Genomic DNA, 22144 nt, shown 5'->3' with positions numbered 1-22144 from the left:
GGCGAAGGCTCCAGCGTGCAAGCCGTCCAGAGGGATCTTTGAGGTTCGCCAGCCAACAAAGCGAATGGTGATCACTGACGACTCTAAAAGGGCGGCCGTATAAATACGGGCGAAATTTGGCCACTGCCCACAGAATTGCTAGGCATTATTTTTCAATAGTGAAATAGTTCGCCTCCGAGCGTGACAAGGTGCGACTTGCGTATGCGATGACACGTTCGATAGCATCCTGCCACTGCACAAGGACCGCAGCGAGGCCGATGTTGCTGGCGTCGGTGTGCAGTTCAGTGCCGGCTGACTCATCGAAGTGGACAAGGATGGGCGTACTCTGGAGACAAGTGCGGAGGTCTTCGAAGGCCTTTTGTTGCTCCCGGAACCAGAGGAACGGTTCGGCATCTTTCGTGAGGCGGGTGAGGGGCTCCGCGATCTGGGAGAACTTCGGCACAAAACGCCGATAATAGGCGCAGAGACCCAGAAAGCGGCGCACACTGCGCTTATCGGTTGGCACGGGAAAAGTAGCGACGGCGGCTGTCTTAGCGGTGTCAGGGCTGACTCCCTTAGCGCTCACGATGCGGCCGAAAAACTTCAACTTCTGGAAGGCGAAGTGACACTTTTCGAGCTTGAGGGAAAGACCGGCCAAACGAATTGCTGCGAACACAGCGCGCAAGGGCGTCAGGTGCTCTTCGAACGGGGCGGAGAAGATGACTACGTCATCTAGGTACACTACGCAGGACTGCCATTTTAGATCGGCAAGCACGGTGTCCATCATCCGTTGAAAGGTAGCAGGAGCCAAACACAGGCCGTAAGGAAGCACCCGGAATTCGTACAGACCATCCGGTGTAATAAAGGCGGTCTTTTCCCAGTCGCGTTCGTCCACCTCGATTTTCCAATAGCCACTGCGTAAATCTAGTGACGAGAAGTAGGTGGCATGGTGTAACCGGTCCAGAGAGTCATCAATGCGTGGCCGAGGATAAACGTCTTTTTGGTGACTTTGTTTAGACGCCTGTAATCAACACAGAACCGTAGGGTTCCATCTTTCTTCGCCACTAGAACAACAGGCGATGCCCACGGGCTCGTCGACGGTTGTATCACGTCGTCTTGGAGCATTTCTTGATCTTGTTGGCGAATGGCATCCCGTTCCTTCGAAGAGATCCAATAATACGGCTGGCATAACGGTCGCTGGTTTGGGTCAACTATATTGCGGTGCTTTACGAGCAGAGTCTGCCCAACCTTGGAGGTCGAGGCAAAACAGTCGCGTAAAGATTCGATAATGCTCTCGAGGCAGCGTTTCTGATTAGGCGGGAGGTTCGGGTTCACGTCGGTTTTTATGGGAGTCATCGGTGCCTCCACTGATGCCGGGATTTCGGACAGCGAGTGCTGTCCCGCGAATTCGCTAAGTTCTTCGAAATACGCTATAGCTGTTTTGCCAGGCAAGCACTGGGGTTCAGAACCAAAATTGGGCACTAAAAATTCGGTTCGCCCAGTGTTAAATTCAATAATTATGCGAGCTACACAGAATTGCCGACCCAGGAGCAGTGAGACGTTGGTTTCAGCGATGCCACGAGTGCTAGGGCTGTTATTACACTCGTCGGTAACAAACATAACTTAGCTCTGCGTGACTCGGTATCGTCGTCGACAGGGCTTTGGGTGGAAAACGACGCTATCAGCTCCTGGAGGTTGATAACGGCACCGTACTCCTGAAGGAAATCCAAACCGAGTATGAGGTCTTTGGAGCACTCGGGTAAAACAGCAAAGCAGCCAGGGAAAGTAACACCGCGGATCTGGATTCGCGTAGTGCAGACACCGATCAGAGTTGCCACTTGGCCACCAGCTGTCCGGATCTGCGGCCCAGACCAAGGGGCCAGAACCTTCCACAAGGCCGTGGCTAACCATCTGCTCATTACAGAAAAATCGGCGCCGGTATCCACGAGTGGGGTAACGTCGTGGTTGTCGGCGGATACCGGTATTTCGGCGGAGACCAGTCGGTCGCAGCGCGTCGTCGGTCGGAGCGTCGCGGCGAATCGTCGGATGGAGGCTCTTGACTCGGTCCTGTAGCTGCAGCCCTACCCCCGGAGGACGCTGTTTTCAGTTTTCCCGACGTGGGGACGTGCCTCTGAACTGGCCAGAGGATGACGGGCGGCCGGTCGGAGAGAACCGCCTTGGGTATGGCGATCGGGACTGGCGTCGCTGCGAGGTCGAAGATTGCACGTTATCAGCCAAGTACTGTTCGATAACCCGTGGTCTTTCACAGTAGCGTGGTCGAGGTGCGTCAGTTGAAAACCCTCTTAAACCCATTCTGCGGTAGGGGCAGTGGCGGAGGTTGTGGCCGGGCTCCCCGCAGTGGTAACAGAGCGGCCGATTGTTTGGCGTACACCAAACGTGCGCTTTGCACACGGGTGGCCTGAACTCCTGCGGCACGAAGGGTACAGTTGCGACTGGCTCCTGCTGGTATGGCACAGGAGCGACGGGGGAAAAGGCTCGCATCGCTGGCCCGGGACTTCGTAGCGCCTCGCTGTACGTCATAACGGAGGGCGCCGGGTGTGGAGCTGGGGGTGGCTGCGCAACTCGTCGGATTTCTTCGCGGACCACGTCCGTTAAGGCAGCGACGCTGACCTGAGGAGCTTCAAAGCGAAGTTTCGCCAGTTCCTCGCGCACAAGGCTTCTTACAAGCTCCCGAAGATCCTCGGCGGGCAGCGACGTAGGCGTGTACTGGGAAGCGGCTGCTACAGTAGCCTGACGTCCGTAGTGGGCGCCCCGTTCCTGCAGAGAGCGCTCGATATCCATTGCCTCCTTGGTGAAGTCGGACACTGTTCGTGGCGGGTCACGGACCAGTCCAGCATATAGCTGCTCTTTTACGCCACGCATTAAGTGGCGTACCTTCTTGGCTTCGGGCATAGCAGGGTCGGCCCGATTGAACAGTCGCGTCATGTCCTCTCTGAGCATCGCGACGCTCTCATTCGACGGCTGTGATCTTGAGCGCACGGCTTTTTCAGCCTTCTCATTTCTTTCGCTGCTGGTAAATGTCGCTAGCAGCTCTGGACGAAAAGACTCCCAGGTGGTAAAGGAAGCTTCGTGGTTCTCAAACCACGTTCTAGCCGAGTCCTGCAGCGCAAAGTAGAAGTTGCGCAGCTTGCGCCGCCGTCCCACTCATTGAAACCCGCCACTCGGTCAAAGCTGGCCAACCAGTCTTCGACGTCCTCAAACCTCTCATCGTGGAATGATGGGGGCGACCGAGGCGTGTGAAGGATGAGCGACGGGGCATTTCTGGAATGCTGAATTGTCTGGCTAGCCGTAGCTGACGTCATGGCCCTTGCTTGCGAAAGATTATTACGTACATGAGGTGAGGCCTGAGCGTTAATACCATGCTGAATACGCCGGTTCTCGTCCCTTGCTGGTCTCGCGAGTTGGCCGAACTCTGGCTGTAGGCCTCGCAGGCGGCGGCTCGCCTTGTGGACTGGTGTTGTAGCCACGCGTTAAGAACTGACGTCAAGAGTGTCCTCGAGGTCAGCGTTCATGAACCTTTACCCAGCGGCTCCATCAAATGTCACCGACAAACGGGCGAAGCACTCACACCAGATTTAGTTAGACGTGCTGGGAGTGCAAGACAGCAGGGAGCTCGAGCGAGGAAGAAGAATACCCTAGCCCCTCGAGTGCGCAAGGCATGGCAAGTCCTGTCTAAAACAGTTCGGCCGCGGTATGGCGCCACTGGATTTCTCGGTACTGTGGCAATAATTTCTTTGATAATTCCCTGCTTAAAGATCCTGTATGTTCCCAGTGCTGATTTCGTTAGCATCCCTAATAACGTGAGCGGTGAATGTGAATAACAATACGGCCGCGAATCACTGTAGTGTTTGTTCACGCCCAACAGAAGACACAAGCGGCGCCTTCTACCTCATGAATTTCGCATTATTTCTATTTACAGCCACCTTCTCTATATTCGGTATATATATTTACTCGTTAAATCAGTTAATAATATTTTTAAACGTGTGCATCTCAACGCAAAGAATCGCTTGACAATATCCGCAAACCCCTGCGACAAACCGCTCGGCCGTATTGACCGTCTGAAGGCCATCGGAATGCACGGTTTTGGGGCGGAAAGGTAGTGGTTGCGAATCCCGCACATATATTGCGCTTCATCTCAAATAGTAATTTTATTCTCAGGAACATGCCAAGTCATTTGACACCACTTCGAACATTCTGCGTGAAACAGGTGGCCTGCAAATTTTATGCAAATGGTGGTCCAGGAGGGGTCACACTTCTATGGCCGCTATAGTGGCACATATATAGCGGATCGAAAGCATAGTTATTATCCAAGGCACTATGCGCCCACTGTTTTTAGGTGGTATAGTGGGGTCATGTGTTTACTGTTTTCGTCAATTTTACCTTAATTGCAGACGGACACGTCCTTGACAAACGTGAGTAGTGATAGCTAACGCTCTTAAAATTCGAACACTCGTGAGAAGCACGACAGCCAGCAGCTAAACGATGACGCGTGCCGCAATTTCCTATGTGACTTAAGTCAGTGATACCCTCTCGTGTACATTCTGAGAGCTCGGAGCGCTCATCGCACGCGTGCCATCAAGCAAGCTCCGAGCCGAAATTATCAATGTAAAGGATCCCCTGCAAGGTGACAAGTTCCCTGGTGTGCTTTACAAAATCCCATGAACGACTGCACCTCCATCTATATCGGGGAAACCAGGAACTTCCACCGACGCACCAAAGATCATCAATGCGATGTCAAGAACCACCGGGCACGAAAGAATGCGAATGGGGAACATGTGCAGACAACCGGTGATGAGATGGGCTGAGGTGTGGCGGCAATCGTTGCAACAGAAAAGAACCAACGTAACAAGGCTACGTCTAGAGTCCTTAATTATCCAAACGCCGTCTGACGCATTGAACATGAATCAAGGCACAGTGTACCAAATCTATGGTAAAAGATCACGAAGAATCGTGTAGGCTATGTAAGCGTCTCCCCTTTTCCGAGACAGCCTTACTGAGAACAATGGTCGCGTATTGGACCTGAACCGTCATTTCCGTTTATGTTTGGCTTGGTCAGTGACCCAGCATTCGCCTGTTTATAATGCGCTAGGCAGAACAAGCCATTAGCTCTTGCTCCAAAGAAAAACGCAGCAATACCATTGACGTTGTTAAACGAACCAAGTTAGATGATTCTTCGATATGGTTTCGTCATCTGAACTGTGAACATTCTTTGCAACGGCCGTAAGCACTAGCACGACATATGGAACACGGATAATGATGAAAATTCGGCCTGGTTTATGCTACAAAACGCGTTAGAAATCCGGAGTGAGAAGCGGTTTGAGCTTTCATGCTGCCAGCTGCAGCGCTTTGTTTTGAAACCTTAACTTTGCGAATTGGCTCTTGAGAATAGTTTGAAAGCCTTTGTGGCACTTTTGATCTCCCTTTCTCCTCGCCGTGGCTCATGTCTTTGGCTGAACCATCGGTTCATCTTTAATTTGATTCGAGATAACCATCTCTTCACCGAGGTTCTATCTCGGTGTGTGTCCACAGAGAGTTGTGCGCCTATGTGGCCGTTTTTTCATCACCTCTGTGACCACGGAACAAGGATTCTGCAGAACTACACATTACCTCTACCCCCGGCACAGGCGGGCTTTGTTTAATAAAGGCTAAAACAAAGATAATGCGACAGATGAACGTGAATAACAATACTGCCGGCGAATCACTATAGTGTTTGTTCACGCCCAAGACCTTCGGAACGTGGGTTTATTATTCTGTTTGTGGCACGAGATGCGACAAGATTTATCTCGAAGTATCGCAGCTACATGCAAGTGCTTTCACATTGTACTCGATAAATGCAGTTGCTTTTGGCGCCTTATTTTGGAGGTTCCTTGGCAGTTTTAAATGTAGTGCAGCCGAAAGAAGCGGGCTGTGCATAGACAGCCGCAGAACACATTTGTATGTATCGCCACCGCCGACTTGTGCAGTTATTTGTGGGTACAAGACTGCCACACGAAGAGTTAGTTTAAGGAGCACTTCAGTATCTTCATTCATCGGCCACGGTGTTGTCCCCGCCACGAAACGATACGCATGATGCGTGCCTTTGAAATGTAGCCTTTTATGCACTTTCATTAGCTGCAGTATGCTTGTGGGAGTTTTATATTATACGCACTGTCGGCGAGAAAGCATGTGAGATACATTCCTGATTAGCAGCAGGAAAGAATAAGACGCGAAACAACCAACGTAGATTCACAAGCGTCGTCGTTATGGTGGCGCATCATCTTAAGAGACTCATAGAAGGCTCTAAGAATTCTTCTCTCTGCTTTCAGCGACGCAACCGATATGTTGAGGGCCGAGGGAGGCTCTTAGACCGCGCCAATAATGCCATGCCACCTACTCAAGAAATGCCAAAAATCCAGCGTTTCAACTCTGCTATCGAGAGTAGGTTTCCTCACAAGCTTGAATTTTCGTAACACTCCTTTATTTACCATCAATGGTGGTAGCAGGCCTTACGCGATGGCAGCACCCTTCAGCCGAAGCCAAGTGCTTCCCATGGGTGCTGTCTTCGCGTTTGCTCGGTAACATCTCTGGCGCGTGTTGTGCGAACACTCAAGGTGCGGCGCCACGGGGCTAACCGCACAGGGACGCCATGCAGGCCTCGCTGATGCGGCCTTCCGCATCCTGGGGCCCCTCCTGGACGCGCTCGGTGGCCTGGGGCTCTGCCCTGGCGTCGGCGTAGGCGGCATCGACGGTCGGCGCGGCTGCGCTCTCTGAAAACAAGACAGGTGGAAAGGGCAGGTGGCGCCAAACCGGCTAGAGCTCGAAACGGCTTGGAATTAGCCGTGTTAGCTACCCCGCTTCTAGAGTGAACTAGCGCCGTTGGACTGTACAGACTGCAAACTTCGGGTCGGTTGTTTTCTACGGGGCTCCAGAGCACTGACCTCCGAGGCAGTAGCATACCACTGCCACGACCGCTGGGCGTTTATGGAACTTCCTAACGGCCTTTCACTCTTAGTTCTGGCCGGTAATGTTCTGTGTGCCGCGTCGCTGCTGTTGTCGAATTCAGGGCAATAAATTTAACCACACGGTTTATTAAGAATAAGAAATATCAATTGTTTACGCTCTGCTGCACAACGTGGTAACTTCGGTGATAGCTGTCGTCATGCTGCTGCAGGTGCTTTGCGCTTGAGGCCTACAGAAGTGTAAATGACCTGCAGAGTTTACGATAGGCGGAGTTTACACGTGCACCGGCAACATTCGCCTGGGAAAGTTCCATATAACGGCATTGGCTGTAAAAGGCTGTAATAGTTCTCTGAACTACTCCGCACTGCGGAAGTGGGGAGAAGGAAGGAAAGAGGGCCATGACATGACGTAATTAAGAGAAGTGCTCATATATCCTTGAGTGTGTTGGTAAGCGCTAGCAAAATACAGAAAGGGACGAACACACCGGACGAAGCGCTCAAGTATGTACAGTATTTTCAACTAGCCCCTGTAGTAGCTCTTTTGCCGATATATACAAGCACGTCACATATGTGTCGGACCGCAGCCGTGAGTCGAGACCCGCGCTGCTTAGGATGTTTACACCCGATTTGCAGGTAGAGCTTAGCAAGCCTCTGGCGAACTCTCTGGTATTAGGTCCGGTGGCAATGGCCTCGTGTCAACACACGTCCCTTAAGCGGCCAACAACATCCTTTCGTAGGGGTACATGAGAAATCGGGATGAAATGACCCAAGGACTCATGAATTTGACACGAAACACAGTTTTCAGAGTCCGTACGACGAATCAGATGAAGGTAACGTCACGCGAAAGCTACGCCCAACCTTACTCTATGCTCTGAATGCCGTGCGGAATTTTAAAGGCCACGTTGGGATGCTGTCTTTGCAACCAGCCGAGTCGATTGACTACCTGCTCCTGGTGCCTTGCCATCGTACTGCGCGTTAATGAGGAAAGAAGGCCAGGTAGTAACTGGGTTTTCGTGACGAGCGGGACATACTCAGTATGGGAAATCGGCTGAGAATTCAGTGGCGCACATGGGAAGGAAACGAAATGTCCGCAAAAGCCAATAGCTAGATAAAAATCTAATGAAGGCCACTGTTTTTCGAGCTGACACCGCAGTTCAAACACACTCGCACATTGTGTGAGAGAAATAAATAAAAGTAAACTTATCAAACTAAAGGTCTGACGTAATCGGGGCTCGATTAAGATCGTCGCTGTCGCAGGTGACGGAGTGCCAGAGAGGACCGAGTACAGCAAAACACACACGTGCGTTAAAGTTTCCCTCTTGGCGCCCCCTAGCGGTCGGGACGGTCCATCATTAACCAACATACGTAGCCTTCAGCTATGCCAATTTTTTTAACGGTGCATTCGCCGGCTGCAAAAAGGTGCAGGTTTCTGTAATCTGCGTAAATGTTATTGTCAACGCGATTATAGCACTGATGCGTTCTTATTTCCGCGGTTTTGCGATGCCGGAGTAACTTGTTTTTTTAAGTATCATCTTTCTCTAACGCGCAGTGAGGGATCTTTTAATTGAGCTGAATATAAACACGAAATATTTTACGCAACACTTCATAATAAGATGTGCCAGTTGCTGGTTTGTTACCTTCAATACCATTATTATGCTATAATTTTATCGACTGCCTTAGGATCGGCTTCACGCAGGGCGTATAAGCATGAAAGTCAATAGAAGTTTCTTTTCTAGGTCAACAACATGGTCGTTCAAAGTGCAGGTGTGCTGGGCGATGTGCTACATTTCACAATTTACGTATAACAATTCTATAGGTCCACAAAACAAAGCTCTTTGTTTACATGACCCGAATGAATCGATAAAAAGCACGGCCATGTGGTTTATGGTTTATGGCGGTTTAATGATTCGAACCGAATCAGTCTAACGGGATACCATTGTGGAGGGATCCGGAAATTTCGACCACCTGGGGTTCATTAACATGCACTGACATCGCACAATAAACGTGTGTATAACATTTAGCCTCCATCGAAATGCGACCGCCGCTGCCCGGATTGAATCCGTGTTTTTTGGTCAGCGGCCGAGCGCCATAACCACTGAGCCCACCGCCGTGGCTCGCACTGCCATATATTAGAAATAAAAAAGATTGGTTAATGGGAGCCTGAGTCCGCTAGGCAAAGCTTCGGCAAAAGGTCTTGTTTTGTAGGGTTGTGCAAACATAGCTATTCGAAAGCAAACCAAATACGAATAGTGTACGTTTTCTACGAAATAGAATACTAACACTGTATAGCTAGAAACCGAATCAAATACGAATAGAAAAGTGAGATTACCGATGCACATATCAATGTTCTATCAAACTTTTGCTATACCTAACAGAGTGATAAAGCGTAATCCTAATATCACAGCTAATTGGGGTGATTAATCATATAACAAAACAAGTGATGAGTTAGACGACAGTAAAAAAGAGTAAGGGGACTGTATATGCAGCTGACTACAGAGCTTTGCATAATATATAGCTGAGGCGGCCTCGGTAGAATCTACGTAAAAAGGCACCGCTTGCATACGTCACCGCTCGACTTAGTAACTCTGGTTCTATTGAGTTACCCACGCGTTAATTTTTGTCAATCAATAGGGCTTTCCATGATCTCGCAGAAATGACAGCAGCTTGGCAGCGTCGCTTGAATTTATGGTGCCACTGTTTGTTGAAGCTGAAACTGGGAGACGTCGCCTTATATGAAAAGAAATACCAGTGGGTACGTTTCCGCCGTAATTAAACGGTTATTTACCAAACTAAAACACGCTCATTGACTTTAATTCCGAAACCACTGCTGACGTGTGAAAAGAAAAATTCTGGTGAAACGAGCAAAGCAACTTAAGAGTATCCACTCTGGAAATTATTACATGAGCTTGGAGTGTTCGGGTTGAGGGTTTCGGATAAATTTGAACCCTTTGGAATCCTTAGGACGCGCAGAAAAGTTATAGTGCAAAGCCGCTTTTGTGTTCGGTCCCTAATAAATCGTGGGTGAAGTGGCCCATAATCGGAACCTTTAGGTTATGCCCAGCTGCAGAAAGCGCTTCTACTTCAGTCGGTCCTGCCGAAAGTGAAAAGGACATAACAGAAAATAGCTGGTCGCTTGTGCCAATTATGGCACTTCTGTATAAATGGGGCAACTTACCTGTCAAAAGGAAGCCGAAGATGGCTAGGCCAACAAGGAGTGCTTTCAGCTGCATGGCTGTCAATATGAAAAGACTGTGGTTAGAGGAGACTGGGTACAAGTCGATGTAGTGATCATGGGGACCATTTGTTCGAATAATAACCACTGGTAATAAACTTCTATCCTCTGAAAGAAGAGCAGTTTTGCAAAGAACCATCGCTCTATTGGCTATGCTATTTCTGAGTAAGTGTTACGTATTACGATTTCAGAGTAAATTTCCGCCTACTGCGGCATTCTTGAAATGCGTTCATGAAATACAAAAATGCGGGGCTCCACGCTGGTTTGTGCAATTTGGAAGGCTTTTTATGCTCAGGTCCACAAGAAATTTGACTCGTTGTTTGCAACTGTAACCCTTTACACTTGAAATGAGGGAGTGAACTTCATTCTTCTTAAAGAGCACACTATCTAGTGGCCACTCTTTTAGAAAAAGCTCTTGAGACAGTCTATAGGCTGTCTATAGGCTTCTGTATATGGAGAGAACCTTAGAACCTTGTCTATAGAGAATCTATAGATTTATGGCCATGCACTTTTAGTAGACTTCAGACTAACCTATAGATTAAGGCTATACACTTTTAGTGGACTTTTGTCTACAGACCGACCATAGACAGGGTAGGCAAAAAGAGGTATCTATAGGAGGGAAATAGAGCCCGTAAGAAGCCTATAGATGCCTCTAGCCTATAAAATGTCTATACACGATTTTTAAAGGACTGACAGACCGTTCCTTTTCACTGATTGCTGGTTTGTTGAGATACGTTTCACCGATATGAAATCGGTTCATATCCGGGGTCTTAAGTTACTAAGTCCCTGAAGTTTCTGGCCCTGAGCGGAGCGTGGAACTTTTTTAGCCATCACATTTGGTACTACGTCAGGTCCTGTTCGTTGAAGCCTGGAATAACTTCACTTCGGCGCAATCTAACGTTGTGAAATGTGCAGCTGCGTCGTTCTGTGTTCGTTGCGTGCTTATGGAGCCTATGGCTGAGACAACTTGGGAACTTTCTGGAACAAAGCATGCACAGTTATTCTCATCATTCAGTGCAGTTAACATTCATGGAGTAGCGAAGCCTTCTAAACCCTTATGTTACGAAGTTCTCACCGTTGAAGATGTTGCTGCGAAGCGGGTCACCCTTAAGTTCAGTGAAGGATGAAAAAACCTGCGGCAGCAACCTGCCTTTTATCCAACAGCTCACCGCGACACGCGTCAGTTCGAGGCTTGCGACAGTTTCTAGTTCTGCCAACTTCGTAGATATTTTACATATGGCTTTTGAAGAGGGATAATTGTGTCTACTAGAGTTTAGTATGCATAAAGTAACGAAAGAATGAACCCATCCGGTCATGTATGATAAGAGACCAACGGTAGACTACGAATTTTCCGCTTTTATACAGCGCAGTACGGGATACTAGCTACAGCTGTTACCGAAGTTGCTAACTAGCAATATACCTAGTAAACAGGTCTTGACTGGCACATTTAATTTAGGCCATGTCAAAAGAGCTCAAAGCATCTCTGCATGAAGAGTAAGAATTGTCATCTCATGCATCAGTGCAGATATTTTTAAATAGTTCCCACATATTTCCTCACGTACTGAGCTGGCTAGGGGTGGAATGAACTCTGGGCCAGAAATCTGCCACGTGCAGCGTAGGCTAGCAGCTGGTTTCAATCCACTAGCTTTCGTATAAGGAATAGAGAAATGGCCCAAGATTTGGAGTTCTCAGACATTTCGGACGGCCTGGCACGAAGAAGTGACAGCTTTAGCAGTGAGAGAGAAAGAAATGCACAGAAAACACAACATATTAAGTACAACGGGCCCCCCATATATGGCGAATATTGTATTCCCCTCATAGTACAACAAAACTTCTGCATGTTAGCTTATAACAGGAATCAATATCCAAAGGTGAGCTGCCTGGAAGTCGTGGTTTTCTTTTATAAAGACGTGTTGTGCAATCGCAGTGGGTGTATATGTGGCTGCGACGCGATCTGATTCCAAGATTTGGATGTGATCCTCTAATTCCGTTCACGAACACGGTGCGATGGCGATCTCGGTTTATGTCCTCAATAACAACAAGAGCTTATTTCACAAACAAACCTTGGAAATTCGTCACCATGATTGCGTCGGCGCCTAATTCTTGCCAGCTTACCCACCCGCCATGCTAATATGACTGCTAACGTACTGAATGTTTCTTGACCGCTTTCTTCGAATCGGCTTCATTTTCTTTCTTGTTTTGGTTGAATCTTCACCTTTCCTAAATTTTGTTCCCAAAGAGGAAATTTCTAGGTCGAGTTTAGTCAAGGTTTCGGCAAATATTTTTTTTCCATTGAACAGAAGCAAAATGAGACAAAGTCACTTGAAAGAGATTCGGGCACCATAGTTGGATGCGGGACCATTATTGCGTGTGTTTTTATTCCTCTAAAATGAGCAAATCACGCGAACAACCTGGATACATTTCTTATTGTGTAAATAGTTTGTATATATTACTTTTTCCCTGTCCTCTCTTCCTGTCCTTTCACCTCTTTAATTTTATTTCTCCATTCTTCCTGCTATCCTCTATTTCCGCTGCCCCAGCTCAGGTGCTTCAGTATAGATGGCAGATGCCGGGGCTAGCAAAAACCTTTTCCTTTCTTTTTCTATTATTTCAATAAAAAAACCACTACCACCTCCACCACCACCATAGTTGCCACGTGCAACCATAGCCAGCCCTCACGTACCAGCGTGAAATAGCTTATAACCTTAATAGCTTACAGCTTATAACGTGAAATAGCTTATAGCTTATAAGATTCGGACGCAGTTTCTATGGCACTGAATCGAATGTGTCAATGGGAAGTGAAGAATAGTCAAATATGTTACATAATGTACAATTCAGCTTTCTTGAACAAGGTAAACAAGCAGGATGATTGATCGATTATATGAACTTTATAAAGGTATCAGCCTGAAAGATTGGGAATTCGCCTTGGAAATAATGGCGTTGCTACGCGCTGCTTATTCGAGGTTTTAAGAAGTTTGTTTGAGAGGGCATAAAGTGGTTCTGTTTTTACATGGATTTAAATACTCTTATGAATAACTGTTGAAGCTGGAGGGTTTTGTAGATGTACAATTCACCAGCTTTTCGCGTTATGTACCACATAAATTGGATTCCAGCGAATACACAGCGATTTACATTAAGTTTGAGTTCATTTTGATTTTGCGAGCCTTACTGTGTGTTCTTTTCTTGTTGCTGCGGACAGTAATTAAAGTGGGTAAAGCTAGAACATCTTCCATTAAAGAAACTTGCCATTTTATCTTTTACATCCCGATGTCACAGATAATTTTTAAAAGGGGTCAGGCCTATCTAAGCTCAAAGTTTTTGTTAGTACTGAACACATTTGAACCGGTTGTATCCGGAATAGAATGCCGCTCAGGAGCCAAACCCGGAAGTAAAACCGAAAAGTGACAACCCGAACAGAACCCGAAAAATTGCGGGCGATACTCTGATTCGCTCCCTGTTGGGACTAGCAGACACGGAATTGAAACAAGTAAAATCCAAAATGCGGTAAGTTGTGCCCCAACAGAATAACAGTATGTGCGCTGCAGGAACCCGTACAACCAGCAGCTGACCTGCTGGGACCAGCAGAAAACCAGTAAGAACCCTGCTGGAAACACTACAACAAACAAAAAAGCATCAGGGTCCTTGCGGACTGAAGTAGACACCAGAACAAACCAGCAGATCCGCTGTCACAAATTTTCACCGCGGCTGATATTGACTGCTCTCTGTAAATGCGCTGAACCTTTTCAGCTGCGAAGTTTTCAATAAGTGATATCTGTTCATCAAATTTCGAGTAGCATCAAATTGCCTAATGTGGTGTATGAGTGTTTATGTTTGATAGAGAAAATCACGCATTGTTCTCACATGAATATTACATAAGTGAAAATAGCACGTCAAGAAGCTATTGGTAAATACTTTTCTCCTAAAGTTACGAGACTCATTTATTTTCTTCTCAAGAAATGATTCCCGAAAGCAAATGTTTGTTTGTGTATGTGTGTGTGTGTGTGTGTGTGTGTGTGTGCGTGTGTAGCGCCATCTTGTCGGGCTAACTTGAGCAATTTATGTCAATTGCTGTGGCAGCTGCTAGATGGCACTACACGTAGAAAAATACGTTGTCACTGGTCGTAAACGTTTGGATTATCCAGGGTAGCGACGCTGACATCGAGAGCAAGCTGCAGGAAGCCACGAATATAGTGGTGGACTACGCAGCAGTTGGGGGGTCTCGTGCTCACCAGAGAAGTCAGAGCTCCTGGTGGACAACCCTATATCTCTGAGACTAAAACAAAGCAATGACTTTAACATCACAGTCGAGGGCAAACCGGTCCCCAAGGTAGACAAGATCAGGATTCTTGGTCTCCATATCCAAAGCAATAGATATAATGATGCGACTATAAAGAAGCTGGAAGGCTATGCGGCACAGGTCATATGAATCTTTAGGAGAATAGCCCTCTAGGGCAGAGGGCTTAAAGAGAGGAGCCTAATTAAGCTGGTGCAGGCCTACGTTATTAGCCGTCTGAGCTACGCCACACCATACCTTAATTTACGGGCCTCGGAACGAGACAAACTAGATTCGATAATCAGGAGATGCTACAAGCGAGCACTCGGTATAACCATAAGCACATCAACCGAAAGACTCTTAGGAATGGGAGTTCACAACACATGGAGGGAAATCGCCGAGGCTGTTAAAACAGCCCAGCTGGAAAGACTTAGCCAATCCAGCAGAGGTAAGGCTATCCTAAACATGGTAGGACTACAAATAGACAGGGGTATGCAAAAGAAGCAGGACATCCCAAGAATAATTAGAGAACAACTTAGGGTGGATCCCCTCCTTTGGAATATGCACACCACCTTTCACAAGGAAAGGAGGGAGAAGAGAGCTGAGGCGCTAATCAGGCGCTTCAGCGAGGCAAATGAGAAAACAGTAGCATACACGGACGCGGCGAGTGGCAAGCTGGGGGCGGCGGTAGCCTCTGTGGTGGATGGCCGGGGTGAGGCAGTCTCATCAGCAACCATACGCAGCCGCAATCCGGAGTCAGCAGAAGAAGCTGCAATAGCGCTTGCTTGCTAGGGACAGAAGCAAAATTCATAGTTAGCGGCTGCAAAACGGCCCTATATAACTATGGTAGAGGTAGGCTTGCACCAGAAGCGGTGTTGTTACTAACAGGAGAAAAGATAGACAGGCATATTAGCCTCGTATGGGCACCAGCTCACACGTCAGTTCCGGACAATGAGGCTGCACACGCTCTGGCTCGAGATCTCTACTTCCGAGCCGGAGCAGAACCGCCCGACTCCAAAGAACTAGACGAGAGACTGCAGAATTACACGGAAATAACTGAAAACTAAAGATTTCAAAGGAGACTAGTCCCTCCACCAGACAGAGAGCTCGGAAACAAAGAGGCGACGATCTGGCGCAGATTAGAGGCAGGAAATTACATTAATCCGGTCTGGGAACCGCACGTCCTCAAAGACGAAGACATAGATGATAAGTGTAAAAAATGTGGAGAGAGGGGGACCCTCGATCACGTAATTTGGGAATGTGTAGACTCCCCAGGGGCTAACGAAGGAATTTATAGTAGAGAAGCCTGCGAGACCCTTCTGTGGAGCACGGACCCCGTCAAGCAGAAGCAAGCCATTCATCTGGCGGTGGAGGCCGCGAAGAGCCAGCAACTCTTTGCTTGCCTTTAATCGCGGGGGTCCCGGCCCCTACCCCCTAGGCGTGCCGGGGGTAGGGAGTAGGGGGCCTCCCTTCTGATGGAACTGAAGGTTTTTGGAATGGAATGGAATTGCGCATTGTACTGTAAGTGAATGTGGAGAGATGGACGTTCACCTCGAACAGCGTGTAAACATAAAATTCTGTGTGAAGCTTGGAAAGACAGCCACACAGAGGTATGAGTTCCTTCGTGACGCTTACGGCAAAGAGACATCATCGCGGGCGCGAGTTTTCCAGTGGCACAAGAGGTTCGTTTCGGGGAGAACATTGGTGTAAGACGACACAAAGCAGGGGTGCCCTCCAACCTCACGGAATGAAAACAACGTGGCTCGGATAAGGGAAATCGTACAGCAAGACCGCACCATTACAATCCGCATGATATCAGATGCTCTCGACATTAGTAAGAAAACATGGCACCAAACTTTGTGCGAAAACTTGGGGAAACGAAAGCTGAATGCCACACTTGTGGCGCACTCCCGTACACATGACCAGAAGCACACGCGGGCACCAGTATGCGCTGATATGCTCTCCGAGGCAGAGAAGGATGCTGCATTCGTCGACAGCATCATTGTTGTAGACGAAACATGTTGTTTTAAATACGATCCTCAAACAAAAAGGCAGAGCTCTGAATGGCGGTCCGCAAGCTCTCCGGCGTCTAGAAAGGTGCGCTGACAGAAGACCAAAACAAAGACGATGCTGATAGTTTTTCGATGCCAGAGGAGTCATACACCGCGAGTTCATTCCCCAAGGGCAGACGGTAAATCAGGAGTTTTATATCTGCGTGCTCCAGCACAAGCATGATACACTTCGACACCGTCGCCCTGACATAAGGGCATCTGAACAATGCAGCTTTCTCCACCATAACACAAGGCGGCGCACTGCTCTCAGCGTGACAAAACTTCTCGCAAACACAGCATTGCTGTACATCCCCATCCGCCACACTCGCCAGACCTCTCCCCAAAGAATTTTTTCCTGTTTCCTCGTGTGAAGAGAGCCCTTAAAGGTCGCTGGATGGGGACCGTGGAGGCCATGCAAGACACAACGTCAAAGGTGCTGCAGCCCTGCCAAAACGAACGTTTTCCAATTGTTTCCAAGACCTCAAGAATTGTTGGAAGCTGTGAATAGACAGCAAGGGAGACTATTTCGAAGGGGTGCTGCACTAATGATTTAAATGTTAAAGGCATTTTTTATGGACTCAGTCTCGCAACTTTACGGACAAAGGGTATACTTTACCGCATTTCTCTGCGGTGGTAGTCACTGGGCTGACGTCTTGACTTTGTCGGTGGGCCTCCAGGGCACGGTAGGGGTTGTAGTGCCTCCCTAGGCACAGTGGGCTTGCATTGGTGTGGAGCTTGGATTTTGTAAAGAGGAACGAACTGAATGAACTGCCTTTATTTGTCACAGCAATGAGCGGAGCACAACAGATCACTGAATGCAATCATCTCCCGTCATGGAGGCGCTAGAGGCTGTCGATGAAACTGCCGACGAGCGGACGCAGTCAGAACCGATGAAGCATTTGAAAACATGACTTAAAGGAGGGTCGACTGAGGTGACTCATTTATTTTATTTTTTATTTATTTAACAATACTGTAGGCCTTTGCACAGGCCCAAACAGGAAGCGGATTGTAAGATATACACACGAGCATGGAAAAAGCAGGGAAAAACAAAAAAACAAACAAAAATAGATAGAGCAAAAAAAAAAAACTGCCATACAACAGCACTGGAATTCAATACAAGACACTTTCTTTTGTTTCACATGAATAAGGGAACAAAGTACTGGAACGAGGCGAAGAAAATGCTTTGGATAAGTTCCATGTGTTTCCACCATTGAAGCGATTTGACGAAGATGCTTCCCGGCTTGTCACTCTTCTGAGGAGAATACTCGGTCACGTTTACATGAAAGAGCACGGCGTCCTTTATTTGGATTTCACTCGTCTTTCGGTGGTTACTGGCAGACCCGCAAGCATGTCCTCTCTTTATAGCGTTGATTCCACCACAATCACTTTTGATGAATGTACGTATGCAGTCTTGATGCGACACTGGAAGTATTTGTTCTCAGACTTTGGTAAAAAACATTGTAAATTTGCACCTGTGATAGGTAGGGTGAGAGCTTTGACAGCGTCGAGTCCAATGAACGTAGTACCGCCATGCACAAAATAAAACAATATAGGTGCCGTACGTTCTTTAAATGTCATTTGTTCTCTAAAACAACCAGAAATTGTATAAAGCGCTTAGAATAATCCAGTGGCGTTACAACCGGGTCTACTTGACCGAGCCTTGCGTTGGGAAAATATTTTACTTGGGCTGCTTGTGTGTTGTGTTTTTCTGGCGTTCTATTTTAGAGACTAAGGATCCTGAATCTACCAGAAATTTGAGAGTAGCTTGGTATACTTGCAGCTGGATATAAACAAATGACTTGATTCCTTGTTTATTCGAAATGAAGAGTAGATTAAAAGGTGGGTCGTGAATGAAGTTTTGTCCCGAAGCTTGTTCTTTAATCCTGTGCATTAAAGACACGTATTTATTGCTGACTCTCCGGTAGTGTCCCTTTCTGGAGCAGTGAAAGCACTTTTTTCGTATGGCTGGCCTGAAGCGATGCGCTGATTCGAACCAAATCGCAAACAATGTCTGGTCCCTCGCTGCTGTCTGGGCTGTTCTTGCTGTTGTTGATGTATGTGGTGCTCGTTGCAGCCTTCAGCTTGACGAAATAGCTGGTGCCTGTGCTGCCGGTTGTGAAGTTGACTTGCAGAAGCACGGGCGACTTGTACTATTCCACTGAATTCCTGCGCACCGGTAGCCATTAATTCATGCTGTGCTGCGATGCGACCGCCTGTCGTGAAGGACAAGGTGAATCCTTCCAGTAACAGCCTTTATCGAACGCGCTGGGATGTGACAACAGCTAAAAACTGATCGCGTGGCATTTCCTCGGATTCGGAGTTGCTGCGTGTGTTCACAAAGTCCCGGAGAGCTGCTACGCATTGGGAAACTTTTTCATCCGGTTCTTGTCGCCTACGATGAAAGCGCTGCCTGTAGATGAGGACATTTGTTGCACGAGTTGGGATGGCTCAAGCCTGGATGGATACTGTAATATTCCTGATGAAGGAATAATTATCAGGGGCATCATTGCCCGCTGCGCTGGTCAACGCCTTCGCAGCTGGCTGCGCTGCCTTCCTAGTAAAATAATTTGCGACTTCCTTCAACATCTAAGTGGCAGGTAAGAAACGATCTTTTTTGCCCCGCGGATAAGCACTCACCCTGTGCAACGCCAAATACGTTCTGAACTTTTGTGACCACTATGGCTACAGAACCTCGGGCTACAGAACCCCCCCCCCCCCCCCCCTCCCTATGTAATACCCTCTTCTGGAGGGCCTTTAGGGGTAACTTGAATAAATAAATAAATGTCTGGCCATGGAAAAACCGGCGGGGATGGCTAGTGTTCAACATTGCTGCTTCCTCATAAAACAGTTTCGGGATTATTCGAAGTTATCTCGTGATGAACAGTGGAATACTTGTATTTATGAAAAATTAAGTTGTGAGCATACCGCAGCTTCACGAAGGCTGGGTTGCGCTTGGCCTCGCCTTGGAAAGCGTTCCGGTCAATCCGCTATGTGCTCCCTTGCCGTCGCAAAGCGGACTTCGTAGCCGTACACTTGCAAATCGATTTTCAAATTGCTTTTTAGTTTCCCTCTGAAATATTAAAAAAAATATTCCTGGCACTTTCTTAATTTCTCTTCATTATGGCATGAACCGAGATCGCTTGACTGTTATTTCTATCGATGAGTAGAGATTGCAGATTTCGGATCTTGCACGCCAGTTCTGATGGGACGGCATGTACTGCCTTCCCGTCGGCGAAGCCGCTGAACCATTCGACGCCATATTCTGCGCATCGAAAGAAAGGGCAGCTGCTGGTGCCGTGCACTTGAAGGATACACTAGACATTTTCTTTTCCGTTACTCTTGTAAATATTTATGGCTAGGCGCTTAGCGTCTCATGTTGCCTCAGTTGTGAAATAAGCTTATGATGCGCGCCGGTTCTACTTGCCGGTGCTTATAGATTATGTTATGGTGTCTTCGAGCCACGGTAAACGCAGAACACAAGGTTGGAACGATGTCTGCCAAGGCAACTTCAGAAAACTTGAAAACACCATATCTTTTGTGTAACATGAAGATGAGGAACGCACTAGAGCTAGTTGCATGAGACTTGGTATACATGTGGCTAATTGTTCTGCAGCTCCCTCCTTGTGCGCGGCGCTCGGTCTCGGGCAACGAGGAAAAGACGTGAAGAACTCACATGTGACTGAGGATAGGCTTGCAACGGTCGGATTAAGAAGGCGGTTACGGAAGCCTAAATAACATTACTTTAATTATGGCGTACAGAAGTACAGACCTGAACAGACGGCGATGCTCGAGCGCACATGCCCTATTTCTTGCCTTTCGCCGCTGGGATAGAAACGCTACCAGCGTTGAGCGACGGAGCAATGCGATCTGTGCAGGTCCGTATTTCAGTAGGTCTTGATTCAAATAATGTCATTTTGGCTACCGTAATCACCTTCTTCCCTTGAAGCGCCGCCGCCACAGCTTCTGCAGCCAAATGTGAGTTCTCTGCGCGTCTCCCTCGTTGTCCAACATGGCCTCCACCATTACTGTTTCAAATAGGACATTGTTATCATTTGTCTGCGCAATCAGCATCGGTCGTTTATCTGTGCTAGCTGCGGTTGTGCCGAATGAAAAGGAAGGAGGAAAAGAAAAGACGCTTTTTTTTCTGTCCTAGAGCGGAAAAAGACATTATGGCTATTTTAATTGCTGATGTTGAGAAGGAATACAAAACAAGGGCAAATGAAATGTGCATAAGTTACACGGAAGAAACAGCAGATGATGATAATGATCACAGAAGACGAATTGGGCAGCCGAACGCGCTCAACGTCCAAAAAGCTAACGGAAGATGGCGCACGGTGCTCCATAGGAACCCGCCACCTGTGCAGGTCTGTAGTGCAGTAGGTCTTGATTACAATTATTGGGTACCGAGAAGTATCATGCTACCCGAATACAAAACTGGGCGAAACATTTCGGCATGGTCGTGAACGTAGGCATAACGATGTATGTACCTTCATCGTCGCAAATGTATAGTTGGGGCGCGGAGACGAAGCTCACTCGTCGAGTGAAACGATGAACCACCTTTATGTCGCAGGGATACCGATTCCGTACTGTCGATTCAAGCATATCTAGAAAATCGTGATCAGATTAGGAAAGAGCGCATCAGAAAAGCGTGAAGTGCTGTGAGCGGTGCCGCAGGGCTCTGCTTTGGGCACAAAATTTTTTTTTTCTATATAAATGATATTACTGCTATCTTTGAATCGCCTGTTGAGATCAAACTTTTTGCGGGGGATTTTTAATTTATTGTCCTGTTGGTTGCCCGGAAGATCAGGTGAAAATAAATACCTGTCTTCAGTAATTAATCTCACGGTGCCTGATATGGGGCATGGAAATAAACTGCAAAAATCCATGTACACACATTTTAACAAGAAAGCAGAATGCTATGAACATTCATTACAATATCATTAAGAATGCTTGGGATGAGATACACAGTTCCAGGTACTTGGGTGTAACGATAAATTATAATGTTGATTGCCGCAGCCACATTGAAAACGTCTTTTTGAAAGCTCACCAGAAGCTTTGTGTTCTCAGGAGAAAGCGGAATAATGCGACCAGAGAAATTAAAATGGCTGCCTACACGGCACTTGTAAGGCCAATTATAGAAAGCTGTACACAGCCCAAATAAAAGTATTTCAAAGGGAAACTGGAAAGAATACAACGGATTGCATCGCGTTTTATATGTTCTAAAATATCGCCGCACTGATTCGGTCGCAGAAATGTTACAAGAATGTGAGTTGGAAATAATAGGAATGAGAAGACAAAAGCACAGATTGAAATGTTTTTTTTTCAGATAATGCAAGGCAACTTATTGTTATAAGGAAATATTATGTGCGATCGCCTTTGAAACGTTGCCCACGGAAAAACCATAGTAGAGTAATACAACCTATGATTACACATAGCGATGTGTACCGGTATTCATTTTTTCCAGATGTGACTGAAATGTGGAATCAATTGCCAAATGATGTTGTTGAGCAGACTGAAGTTGAAAAATTTGTCAATTATTCCAAGGTCAATTATTCCAGGGCGCTCGGTGTTGGGAGCAAACGTTAGCACCATAGAGTTTGTAGGCTTCGCTGCCTATTGTTGTTCTCCAGGCTCCACCCGGCGCATTAAC

The 22144-nt window shown here is 47.4% G+C and overlaps 1 long non-coding RNA gene across 1 annotated transcript; it reads right to left on the bottom strand.

Moving 5' to 3' along the window:
• Positions 1-6531: 6531 nt before the first annotated feature.
• LOC144119332 (uncharacterized) lies at positions 6532-11276 on the bottom strand. Its single transcript, XR_013312336.1, has 3 exons — positions 11246-11276; positions 10114-10170; positions 6532-6746 (listed from the first exon to the last, which is right to left on the bottom strand). It is a non-coding gene; the product is annotated as an uncharacterized LOC144119332 (long non-coding RNA).
• Between the last annotated feature and the right edge of the window lie 10868 nt (positions 11277-22144).

Source organism: Amblyomma americanum, chromosome 2 (genome assembly GCF_052857255.1).
Source record: "Amblyomma americanum isolate KBUSLIRL-KWMA chromosome 2, ASM5285725v1, whole genome shotgun sequence".
Classification (NCBI taxonomy): domain Eukaryota; kingdom Metazoa; phylum Arthropoda; class Arachnida; order Ixodida; family Ixodidae; genus Amblyomma; species Amblyomma americanum.
Note: the sequence above shows the minus strand (reverse complement) of the source record. Positions and strands in the feature narration are given on the sequence as shown.